Source organism: Macadamia integrifolia, chromosome 14 (assembly GCF_013358625.1).
Source record: "Macadamia integrifolia cultivar HAES 741 chromosome 14, SCU_Mint_v3, whole genome shotgun sequence".
NCBI lineage: Eukaryota > Viridiplantae > Streptophyta > Magnoliopsida > Proteales > Proteaceae > Macadamia > Macadamia integrifolia.
Window position 1 is genome coordinate 12950970 of NC_056570.1, and position 11754 is coordinate 12962723.

At 43.6% G+C, this 11754-nt stretch overlaps 1 pseudogene; it reads right to left on the reverse strand.

Moving 5' to 3' along the window:
* Nucleotides 1-5440: 5440 nt before the first annotated feature.
* On the reverse strand, nucleotides 5441-8449 carry LOC122060633 (annotated as a pseudogene).
* Between the last annotated feature and the right edge of the window lie 3305 nt (nucleotides 8450-11754).

An 11754-nucleotide genomic window follows, 5' to 3' on the forward strand; every position in this document is an offset into this window, starting at 1 on the left:
ACATACCGATACGGTACGATACACACTGATACGGTGCGCTACAGTCATATAATGGCCAAGATGGGTCATTTTTTCAGAAAAAAATAATTTTTAAGGGGTTTTTGTTCTAAAGTTGCTGCCATCCATTTTTATCTCAAATTAAAGTGAAAATCAAGGTTGAGAACAAGGATTTTGCATTTATGGGGTAACTTCAAACCTTGGATTCTTAACGTGATACTTTCATTTGGTGTTTATGCATAATACATATTATATATAGTATTTTTTTAACTATTTTTTTTATGTAAAAGTGTATAAAAAAGTGTTTCATATCCATTATGTGCGTATCTTTAGCATATCTCCGACACGATACCCTCCGGCCTATGGTTTAAAGTCTCTTTGATACCGATACATATCTTAAATTTAGTCGACCGATATGACGACTGATACCGATACTTTAATCCTTGATCTCTAGCATATCTTAGTGTATCTCCGATACGATACGATACCCTCCGATATGTATCTTGAATATAGCCGACCGATACTGATACCTTAATCCTTACTTTTGCCCCTCCAGATCCTCCTCCATCTATGTGGAGCTCTTGTTTCCACACCGCTCCCCTTCCAGATGATCTCCTGGACCATTTGGAACGTTAGAGGCCTTAACTCCTCTGCAAAACACTCTTAAATTTGATCCGGTATCAATTCCTCCAAAGTCTCTCTCTGCTTATCTCCTTGAAACTAGAGTCCTTAAGGTCAATGCCCTCTGTATTGTTGCCTCTATTGCTCCGTCCTTCCTTTCCAGTTACTCCCATTGCCCCAACGGTCATTTTTGGATTCTTTAAAACCCCCTCTTAACTCATGTCTCCCCCATTACCTCCCCTCAAGTTATCTAGCTATCCATCTCCCTCCCTTCTGGCCCCCTTCTTGTTCTCTTATACTCTTAACCGTGCTCCTGAAAGGCTCTCTGATTTGACCTTTCGCTCTTTCGCCTCTTCTATTGGCTCCCTTAGGGGTTTTGATCGTAAATCTCACTATTCTACTGCCCTCCTCAAAATCGATATTCATAAGTCTTTTGATTCCATATGTTGGGATTTTATCTCCAAAATTTCACAGATGTCCTTCCCCTCCTTTGTTCACTAGATTCACTCATGCATCGCCTCCCCTTCCTTTTAGTCTTGGTCAATGATAGATTGGCAGGCTACTTCTCCCCTTCTGTTGACATACTTATAATATAAATAAAATATATCAATTGGTGATTTCTATTGATATTTACCAAATTTACACAAAAAGAATGTTTTCACATCTTGATCATAATTACAATTATGCCCCTATAAGGCTACATCTGTTAAGTACAAAAATAATAAAAAATAGAAGATGATACTCCCATCCTCAGCGTGCTCCAAATGCACAATCATCGCACACGCATCCATCCTCGTGCGCAACCAGCTCCTTATCCCAAAGGTCACCTCCGTAGAGAGCCAGGACCTCGATCACAGTTTCTAAAGGATTTCCTGAATCAACATCTAAAAAGGGACAACAACGGGGGGTGCTTCCACGAAGCCCAGTGAGGGGTAACACACATAAGCAATCATGACAATCTAAGAAAATGCAATAGTATAAATATTCATGCCCGACCACATCAATATGAATGCAATTATATGAGTGCAATGACATGATCCATTTATTATCAAGCAATTCTAAGCAACAATTTCTAAGTCCAAAGGGGGTATAAGTGCCACTGCAACGTTGGTGTTATCCCCAGTCATGAATGTAAGTTATCAGTCCCCAGGGATACTAGCTAGTTGCGAGTCAGGGGCGTGCCGGTTTCGGAACCACATCGTTACCCGATAAACCCCTATTAATAACCCTCCCATAATACCACTACACCGAATCCAACATCGTATGTAGGGTATACTCGTCACCGAATCAAACATCGTGTGAGGGTCTGTCACGACGCTGGAATCTTTGCTCAGTCACCGGAAATCGTCCCCAACCACAGACCGTCGGACGAGAGGATTAGCCAATACGTAAACCCCTATTGGCAAGGGTTGTAGCACCAGAGTGGTTATCCTAGCCCAATGCATTCTAGTATGCCACAACACATTTCAATCATACTCACACACTGGCGGCACCAACCATTGGCCACCCTGCACCCCAGTCTCCACACACACACACACACTCACCCTAAGCATGCAGTGCCGCCATCACCAACCATTAGCTACCCTGCACGGCACACACACACACACACATATACACGCACCTTGAGCATGCAGTGCCATCGACACCAACCGTTGGCCACCCTGCACCCCAGTCTCCACACACACACACACACTCACCCTGAGCATGCAGTGCCGCCGGAACCAACCATTGGCCACCCTGCACCCTAGTCACACACATGCACAATCATAATCCACATTCTCATGCCACATCAACACTTTCCACAAGGAACAAGGTAATAATAATATGCAAAATGATATGATTCACCCACGTATGCGATATGATGCAAGCATTCCATAAAAGCATACAAAATCCCCTCAACTCGTGTTCTAGATGACGGTAGATAGTTGATGGTTTCGTGTTGCGTGCTCCCATCACTTCTCAGTTCCACTCCTAGGATACATAATGTTTTTAGGTTATTCGGTTATTCAAAAAGGAGTGGGACACTAGGACTCGTGCCCCAATAAAAGGATAAAAATTTAGCTTTAAAATGGTTCACGGGTGGATGATTACCGGTGGATGGTCATCTGCTGGTGAGTTCACCGGCGGATAAATCCGAAAGGAATGCACATCATGCACTATTTTCACCGGTTGATGCTTACTGGTGGACAAATCCGAAAGGAATGCACATCCTGTAATATTTTCATCGGTGGATGGTCCCTGCCTTCACCGGTTGGCCGGTGATCATCAACCGATGAAGTTAAAATTGGGGTTTTCTTGCCCAGATCAGCCCTATTGGCCCTGTGGCATCTATGTATGGTGGTGGAAATGTGTATTTTTCAGTGGGGTGTCATTTCTCAACTCCCTTCCTCCCTTCTCCCTCTTTTGTATAGTTTACAAATTGGGTTTTGTGATTTTAGGGTTGGTTTTCATGTAGGGCATCCTCACATACTTCACTTAGCTTAGATTTAGTAAAATTAGTGAGTGGATCAACATAGGGTTTCAAGATACACCCAATTTCCTCAATACACAAGTCTCTAAGTTAAGCTAAATTGGGGAAGACTTTGGTTGAGTTCCTGGAATGGTCATTGATGGCTCATGAAATCACTCTCACACACCATACATAGGTTTAATTTATTTTCCCCAACTTAGGATTAGGTTAGGATGTTAGGTTGTTAGGTCATAGAGGATTTGCTCAAATTCCCAAATCCTAGGGTTTTGGTTAGGGGTTTCATAGGGATTTGTCATTAGACCCAAGGTTAGGTGAATAACCTTGCCAATGTAGGTCTCTTACTCTAATTTCCCCCTCCTATTATGTAGTCTTTATGGTTGGGTAAGTGGAATTTGGTTGGGTCTCCATTACTTCCAATAAAGAGTGGAATGGGAAGGGGAGAGAGAGAGAGAGAGAGAGAGAGAGATATTTATGTGTGTGTGTGTGGAGTGATGAGCATATGGGCTTACCTCAAGAATGGAGCCCTGGCCTTCCTCCTTCCTTCCTCCCTTGCTCTCCTTCTCCTTTTACTTCTCATTCTTCTTCTTCTTTCTCCCTTTCCTTCTTTCTATTTTGGTAGGAGAAGAAATGAATGGTAAGAACCCTATTTATAGCCACTTAAGTCCCACTAAGGGCTGTTTGGGGAATTAATGGGTTTTTACCCAATACCGGGTTATTCCGCTATTTGGCACTAACGGGCCCGCTTCGAGATGTCCCGCCACATTAATCAACTTCCTAACACAATGTTCCATTAATGTGGATGGGTTTGGGGTGCACGATCGTGAGGTCTCGGGTCCCACGGCAAAATAACCCAAAACTGGCCTGTGCACTCACCATATGGTGTTCACCGGTGGATGCTCCATCCGCTGGTTACCATCAGCCGGTGAAGGCTGAACTGGTCACTTTGTATAGAGATCTCTCCTCTGTCTGAGTGGGGCCTTCTCCAGGGTTTCTAGTGTGTGTGAGGTTCAACTCGGGTCCCGAATCCCTTCCAATTACTTAAGCATGGGTAGCAGGTGCAAGTGGGGTTGCCCTTCCTTCCTCGGCGTCCTCCGGTGTCACACCTGAACATAAAATAGGAAGTTTTAGGGTTCGGGTATAACATTCCCCCCTCCTTACAAGAAATTTCGTCCCTGAAATTTGGTGTACCTGGTGATCCAAGTAACTGAGGTTATTTCTTCTTCATTTCCTCCTCGCGTTCCCAAGACGCGTCTTGTCTGGAGTGATTCCTCCACTTGACTAGTACATAAGAAATAGTCCGATTGTGGAGAATGTGGTCTCTCCGGTCAATGATTTCTTCTGGTTGTTCTACATACTTCCAATCACTGTCAAGTTCCAAGGGTACATGTGTCAAAATTTGAGCTGGATCAGAAACGTACTTCTTGAGCATGGAAACATGAAATACATTATGAGCTCCTTCTAATTCAGGTGGCATAGCGACCCGATAAGCTACTGTTCTGACTCGACCCAATATCTCATAAGGTCCCATGTATCGAAGACTTAGCTTTCCCTTCTTGCCAAACCTCTTCACTCCTTTTATTGGGGAGACTTTTAGAAAAATTTTATCTCCCACCTCAAACTCTAGGTGCTTCCGTCTGACATCCACGTAGTTTTTCTATCTTGATTGAGCCGCCTTAATTCTCTCCCTGATTACATCCACTTTCTCACAAGTGGCTTGGATTAGTTCTGGGCCTAGGATCCTCCTTTCTCCAACTTCATCCCAATACAAAGGCGTTCTGCATTTCTTACCATACTGGGCTTCATAAGGTGCCATGCCTATAGTAGCTTGGTAGCTATTGTTGTAGGAGAACTCTATGAGTGACAAGTGCTCATCCCAACTATAGCTCATATCCAACACATATGCCCGCAACATATCCTCTAGGGTCTGTATAGTCCTCTCTGTTGCCCATCTGTCTGTGGATGGAATGCCGTGCTGAAATTCAGTTGTCCCCATTGTTTTCTGTAGACATTTCCAGAAGTTGGAGGTGAATTTGGCATCACGGTCGGAGACAATGCTTGCTGGTACATCGTGTAATTGGACAATATTGTCAACATACAGTTGAGCCAACTTTTCCATGGAGTAAGTAATTCTCATAGGGATGAAGTGGGCCACCTTGGTCAGTCGGTCTACAATTACCCAGATTGTGTCATTCCCTTTTTGAGTATGCGGCAATCCTATGACAAAATCCATGGTAATGTTTTCCCACTTCCATTCTGGTACGGGTAGGGGTTGTAATAAGCCATGTGGCCTTTGCCTTTCTGCTTTGATCTGTTGGCAATTCAAGCACCTGGCTACATGGGTGGCTACGTCAGTTTTTATGCCACACCACCAGTAGGACCTTTTTAAATCCTTGTACATTTTTTTACTACCGGGATGGATGGAGTAGGGTGAATTGTGAGCTTCTTTCAATATTAATTCCCTCATCTCTTCACCCTTTGGTACGCAAAGTCTATCCTTGAACTTGAGGACCCCATCTTTAGTCAACTTGAAATTTAAATCTTTTTGTCTTCTTTGATATCACTTACTATTTTCTGAAGATCCTCATCCAGTACTTGGGCGGCTTGGATTTTCCCCACTAACGATGGTTGTATCATAAGTGCAGCCAAGGTCACTACCACCTCATTCGTTAGTAGTTCCATATCCATTCTTCTAGCTTCCTCAATCAGCTGTTCATTCTCCGTCAAGGCTGCTAGGGATAGAGTCTGAGACTTCCTGCTAAATGCATCAGCCACTATGTTGGCCTTCCTCGGATGGTAATGGATGGTACAATCATAATCCTTCATCAGTTCCAACCATCTTCTTTGCCTCATATTCAGCTCCCTTTTGGTGAAAAAGTATTTCAAACTCTTATGATCGTTGTAGATCTCACTCTTTTCCCCATATAAATAATGCCGCCAGATCTTTAAAGCAAAAATGACCGCTGCTAACTCCAAGTCATGAGTGGGGTAATTCTTTTCATAGTCCTTCAGTTGTCGTGATGCGTATGCTACAACCTTGCCATTTTGCATCAACACACAACCTAAGCCTAACTTGGATGCATCACTATATACTACCATTCCAGCGTTGCCTTCTGGAATAGTGTGTACTGGAGCTGTTATTAATTTCCGCTTCAATTCCTGGAAATTTTCTTCACATTCCTTAGACCATTCAAATTTCACTCCCTTCCGTGTTAGTCGAGTCATAGGTCCAGAAATGTGTGAGAAATTTTCAATGAACCTTCTGTAGTATCCCGCTAACCCCAGGAAGCTATGAATGTCACCCACATTCTTAGGTGCCTCCCATTCTACCACAACCTTTACCTTTCTAGGATTAACTTTAATGCCCTTCTCTGAGACAACATGCCCTAAGAAATGCACTTGTGTAAGCCAAAACTCACATTTACTGAATTTTGCATACAACTGCTTCTCTATCAATCTCTGAAGGGAAAATCTCAAATGGGAGCATGTTCCTCCCGGCTCTTCGAATAGATCAAAATGTCATCAATGAACACGATGACAAAGTTGTCTAACATATCGTGGAATACTCTATTCATCAACTCTATGAACACTGCAGGGGCATTGGTTAGTCCAAATGGCATAACTAGGAACTCTTAGTGTCCATAACGGGTCCTAAAAGTTGTCTTCCTGATGTCACCCTCTCTGATCTTGAGTTGATGATAACCAGATCTGAGGTCAATTTTGGAGAACGTGGTTGCACCTTGCAATTGATCAAAAAGGTCATCGATTCTGGGCAACGGATGCCTATTCTTGATAGTCAGTTTATTGAGTTCCCTGTAGTCTATGCACATTCTCATACTTCCATCCTTCTTCCTAGCAAAGAGTACCGGTGCTCCCCATGGGGACACACTAGGTCGGATGAACCCTTTCTCTAATAAATCTTGTAATTGTTCCTTCAACTCCTTCAGTTCTGAAAGTGCCATCCTATATAGAGCTTTTGATACAGGTGTTGCCCCAGGAATTAGATCAATAGTGAATTCAGTCTCCCGGTCCGGGGGTAGTCCAGGTAAGTCGTCAGGAAAGATGTCTGAGAATTCTCTCACTACTTCTATTTCCTCTACCAATTTGCCCTCCTTAGTTGTGTCAATCACAGATGCCAAATAAGCCTCACATCCTTGCTCTAGTAGTCTTCTCACTTTAAGTGCAGATATCACTAGTTTCTTGGACTTCTTGACTTTTCTCCCTTTGTAAACAAACTCACCTCCTTCTCGAAGTTTGAATACAATTTTCTTCTCAGTACATAAAACATATGCCTTATAGGCGGATAACCAATCCATACCTAAGATAACATCGAAGTCACGCATCTCTAATTTAATCAAATGAGCAATCATGTCCCGTCCACAGACTTGAATAGGACACAGCTCATAAATCTCCTCTAATCCTACCTCACTCCCCCTCACTCCCAGTCGGTGTGCTAATTACTAACTTGCGTGTTAACATTTTTGGCTTGATATTCATCTTAGCGGCAAAAGTGGGGGATACAAATGAATGTGATGCACCAATATCAAACAAAACATATGCAGGGGACATCGATATCAACAAGGTACCTATGACCACTCCAGGCGATGCCTTTGCTTCCTCAGTAGTCAGTGCAAACACTTTCCCTTGCAGTCTAGCTCCCTGTGGTGCCTGAGCCGGATGGGTGGCGGATAATGGCTGGATTGATCTGACTGGTCCTACATAGGGGTCACCCGGTCTCCTCTGTGAGCAATTCCTTGCAAAGTGACCCGTTTGCTGACAGATAAAACACCTTAAGGGGACCGTCTGAGACTGTGCTACCATGGGTCTAGGTGGTGGTGGTGCTTGTTCTGTTTCTGGTCTTCTATACTGACCTGAGGCTGCATTAAAATATGTCCCCTTACCAAACCTGTTAGGTGCCACTGTTCTCTTCCTTTGTATGGCATGATAGTTCTCTCTTTGTTTGTCCTCAATGGATTTGGCAGCCTGAACCACCTGGGCATAACTGTGGAGATACTGAGCCACTAACATAGCCCCTATAGCGGGTCTTAACCCTTTCTCAAATCTCTTTGCCTTTGCCTTATCCCCCTTCAAATGCTCATGTGCAAAGAAGAACAACTTCTCAAAATCTTGTTGATATTCCAATACAGAGTTGGACCCTTGTTTTAGCTCCATGAACTCTGTTTCCTTCCCCTCCCTCACACTGTCTGGGAAGTAGTTGTTGTAGAACGCCACTTTAAAGTGTTCCCATGTGAGGTTAGGTTGTAGGGTCACTAGGATGGGTTCAATGGACTTCCACCATGCATTTGCCTCATTTTGTAGTTGGTAGTCGGCACACATCAGTTTCTGTTCTTCAGTGAGGGTCATTACCTAAAATGCCTTCTCCATTCCCTCTACCCATTTGGTGGGTGCCAAAGGGTTCTGTGCAATCCCACCAAAGTAGGGAGGCCTAAACTTCTGGAACATTTCCATCACTTTCACATTGTCCATAGGTATAGGCAGTATGGCTTGGCTCTGTGGTGTCATTTGCCCCTGTGTTAGTGGTGCATCAGGTCGTGGGGCATAATGTACATTAGAGCCTTTTGGGTGGGTTGTATGGTGAGCCATTGGTGCTAGGACTTGTTGTGCCTGGGGAATAGTGGTAGGAGCAACGTTAGGTACTGGCTGTGTCTGTGGTGGAACAACCTATGTCTCTCGAGCCTGAAACACAGCATTGATCTGTGCATTTAGACCCGTCATAAACTCTAGTTGCTGCTGTTGCAACCCTTGCATCATCACATTTTGTTGCTGTTGTAGTCCTTGCAACATGTTGCCCATAATTGACACTACATCCTAGGCAGAAAGTATAGGTGGAGCAAGAGGGGCTGCCTGTGCTGTGGTATCGGGCACCTCTTCCCTACTTGGTTCCAAAGTCGGTGGCCGACCCATAGTAGATGTAGTAGCACGGCATGGCCGTTTAGGAGGCCGTCCCACTTGTGTTTGGGATTTTCTAGGAGCCATGTGAACCTTCCTATATAAGAGGTAACATAGGCAACTTAGTACAACTTGGCATGCATATTCAAGTCTTTTTATGTACTAGGCTCAGACACCCACATCCTTCTTGTCCACATATTGAGGGAAGGAAATATGTAAAATGGACCCACACATATAAAGAAAAGAAAATAAATTCTCACCTTTTTACCTTCACCGGTGGATGGTAATTATTTCACCGGCCAGCCGGTGAACACTTTTACTGTCTTTTAAAAGGGCTGGCCGAGAACTCCCATTTTCACCATAACCTCTTCCTTTTCTTGCCAAGAACGACCAGAGAGCTCTCCCAAGGTTGGAAGAACATCATTCGGTGATTTTTTCTGCCAATCCATGCCATATTTCGTGCAAGAGGTAAGGTTTTCCTCCCATTTTGCTAGATTTTCCATTTTCCCCAAATTTTCTTCTCTATGAAACCCTAACTAGGGATTTATGTGAAATTTTTTGCATTCTTTCCAAATGTGCCTTTCCTTTTGTATACACTTAATTGGAAAAGTATATTTGTTGTGTTTGTATGCAGCCATGAGTTCTAGGAGAGACATGCAATCGAAATGCTATCGGACGAATTCCAGCTCCTCCAGAACCCAACTTTGACAAATTTTGGTTTAACTTTGTGGAAAGTGCACAGAAATGGGGGGTGTTTGGAAGTAAACTTGTGGATTCCGGGAAGGCAATATTGTATGGTCAGATGCCTTCCTTTGGTATAGCGAGGCGGTTCCAGGCACTGGGTTGGTCACCGCTCTTGGACCTGGGGGACAGATGTCATCCTCACTTTGTCCAAATGTTCTTTTGCAATTTAAGGGGCAAGGAAGTGGGAGAGAATGATTATCATCTCACGAGCCGAGTTATGGGAGTAGACCTCTCCTTCACCACAACCGACTTTGGTGCTATTACTGGGATTTCAAGCGCTGAGGAGTGTATATTGTGCTCCCAAGACTAGAAGGGAGCCTTCAGGCCCCAAGATAGTTTAGATGAGATGTGTCGGCAGTTGACTGGAGCCACTGGTGGATGGACTAGGTTCAGTCGCTTTAGCTACACGCCCAAGGTGCTTTGTAGGGTAGTTCAGTTAATCATATCATCAACTGGAGGTCATTTCAATGAAGTTTCTCTTCTCCAGGCCTATGTTACCCTTTGCTTGTATGTGAGTCTCCAGATCAACCTCCCATAACTATTGATGCAGCATATGGCATACCAGGCCAAGTACCCAAAGGATGGAAATTTGCTTTACGGAAATCTCCTTACTAGTATTTTCGTACACTTTGGGGTCCCCTATGCTGACGAGCCTACAGATGGGAGGTATCCTTTCGATTTACACTCCTTAGTGAAGATGAAGGTTGACCCTAATGATGGTAGTGATGCTGAGGGGGTGCCGCTAATGGTCCCTATAGGAGGTGACTAGGATATGGATATGGAAAACGACGAGGAGGCCGAGGAGAGCGAGGAAGATGGGGAGGATAGTGATGATGATGGACCTCCACTGCGTCAAGGCCGTAGGGGAACTACCCCACCTCCTCCTTACACTTCATCTTAATATGCCAGTGGTGCTTCTTCTTCAACCGCACTAGGTGATGTAGTGGGTTGGGATCGGGTGATGCAGGCTATGGAAACAGGTTTTCGGGGTCTGAATACCCGTCTGGACAGCATTGATGATAAGGTCAGTCATCTGGAGGTATGGACCCGAAGGTGGGACACTTACTTCTGGCTAGCAGATACTACTCCAGTTTCTTTGGTACCACCCAGTGATCCACCCCAGCAGTAGTTTTTCCTAGGTCCTCCAATCTTTCAGTCTCGTTCTTAGGATTGTGATCCTTTTGTGTTTTATTTGTGTTATTAGTGTTATTAACTTGAGAGTTATTCAGCAAGTAGTTATCGTCTATGTAATTTGCTCCTAGTTAAGTCTTGTATTCTCCTCTCTCAAAGTTGTAAGCTGAATTTGTTATTAATGAAATTATTAGTGTTATCGGCTTCATTCTTCAACTTGTCTCCTATGTGTGAACTATGATTTATGTACTTACCTTTAAGTTTTTATTTATAACCTAATCACTAGTAGTCCTAACATTTCATGAGTTTATAACTTAAAGCAGAGTATCGCACTTTGATATACTCGTTGTCACACCCCGCCTCCACTCACCTGAAGGCTGGCGACATGGACACGCACACGTGTCCACAATCCATCCAGGATCCACGATGCAGTACTTTAAGTTTATAAGATTATGAAATGAATTCTAAAATCACATACTTATAATATAAACAAAATATATCAATTGGTGATTTCTATTGATATTACCATATTTACACAAAAAGAATGTTTTTACATCTTGATCATAATTACAGTTATGCCCCCATAGGGCTACATTTGTTAAGTACAAAAAGAATAAAATATAGAAGATGATACTCCCATCCTCAATGTGCTCCAAATGCACAATCATCGCACACGCATCCATCCTCGTGCGCAACCAGCTCCTCATCCTAGAGGTCACCTCCGTAGAGAGTCGGGACCTCGATCATAGTTTCCAAAGGATTTCCTGAATCAACATCTAAAAAAGGGCAACAACGGGGGGTGAGCTTCCATGAAGCCCAGTGAGGGGTAACACACACAAGCAATCATGACAATCCAAGAAAATGTAATAGTATAAATATTCATG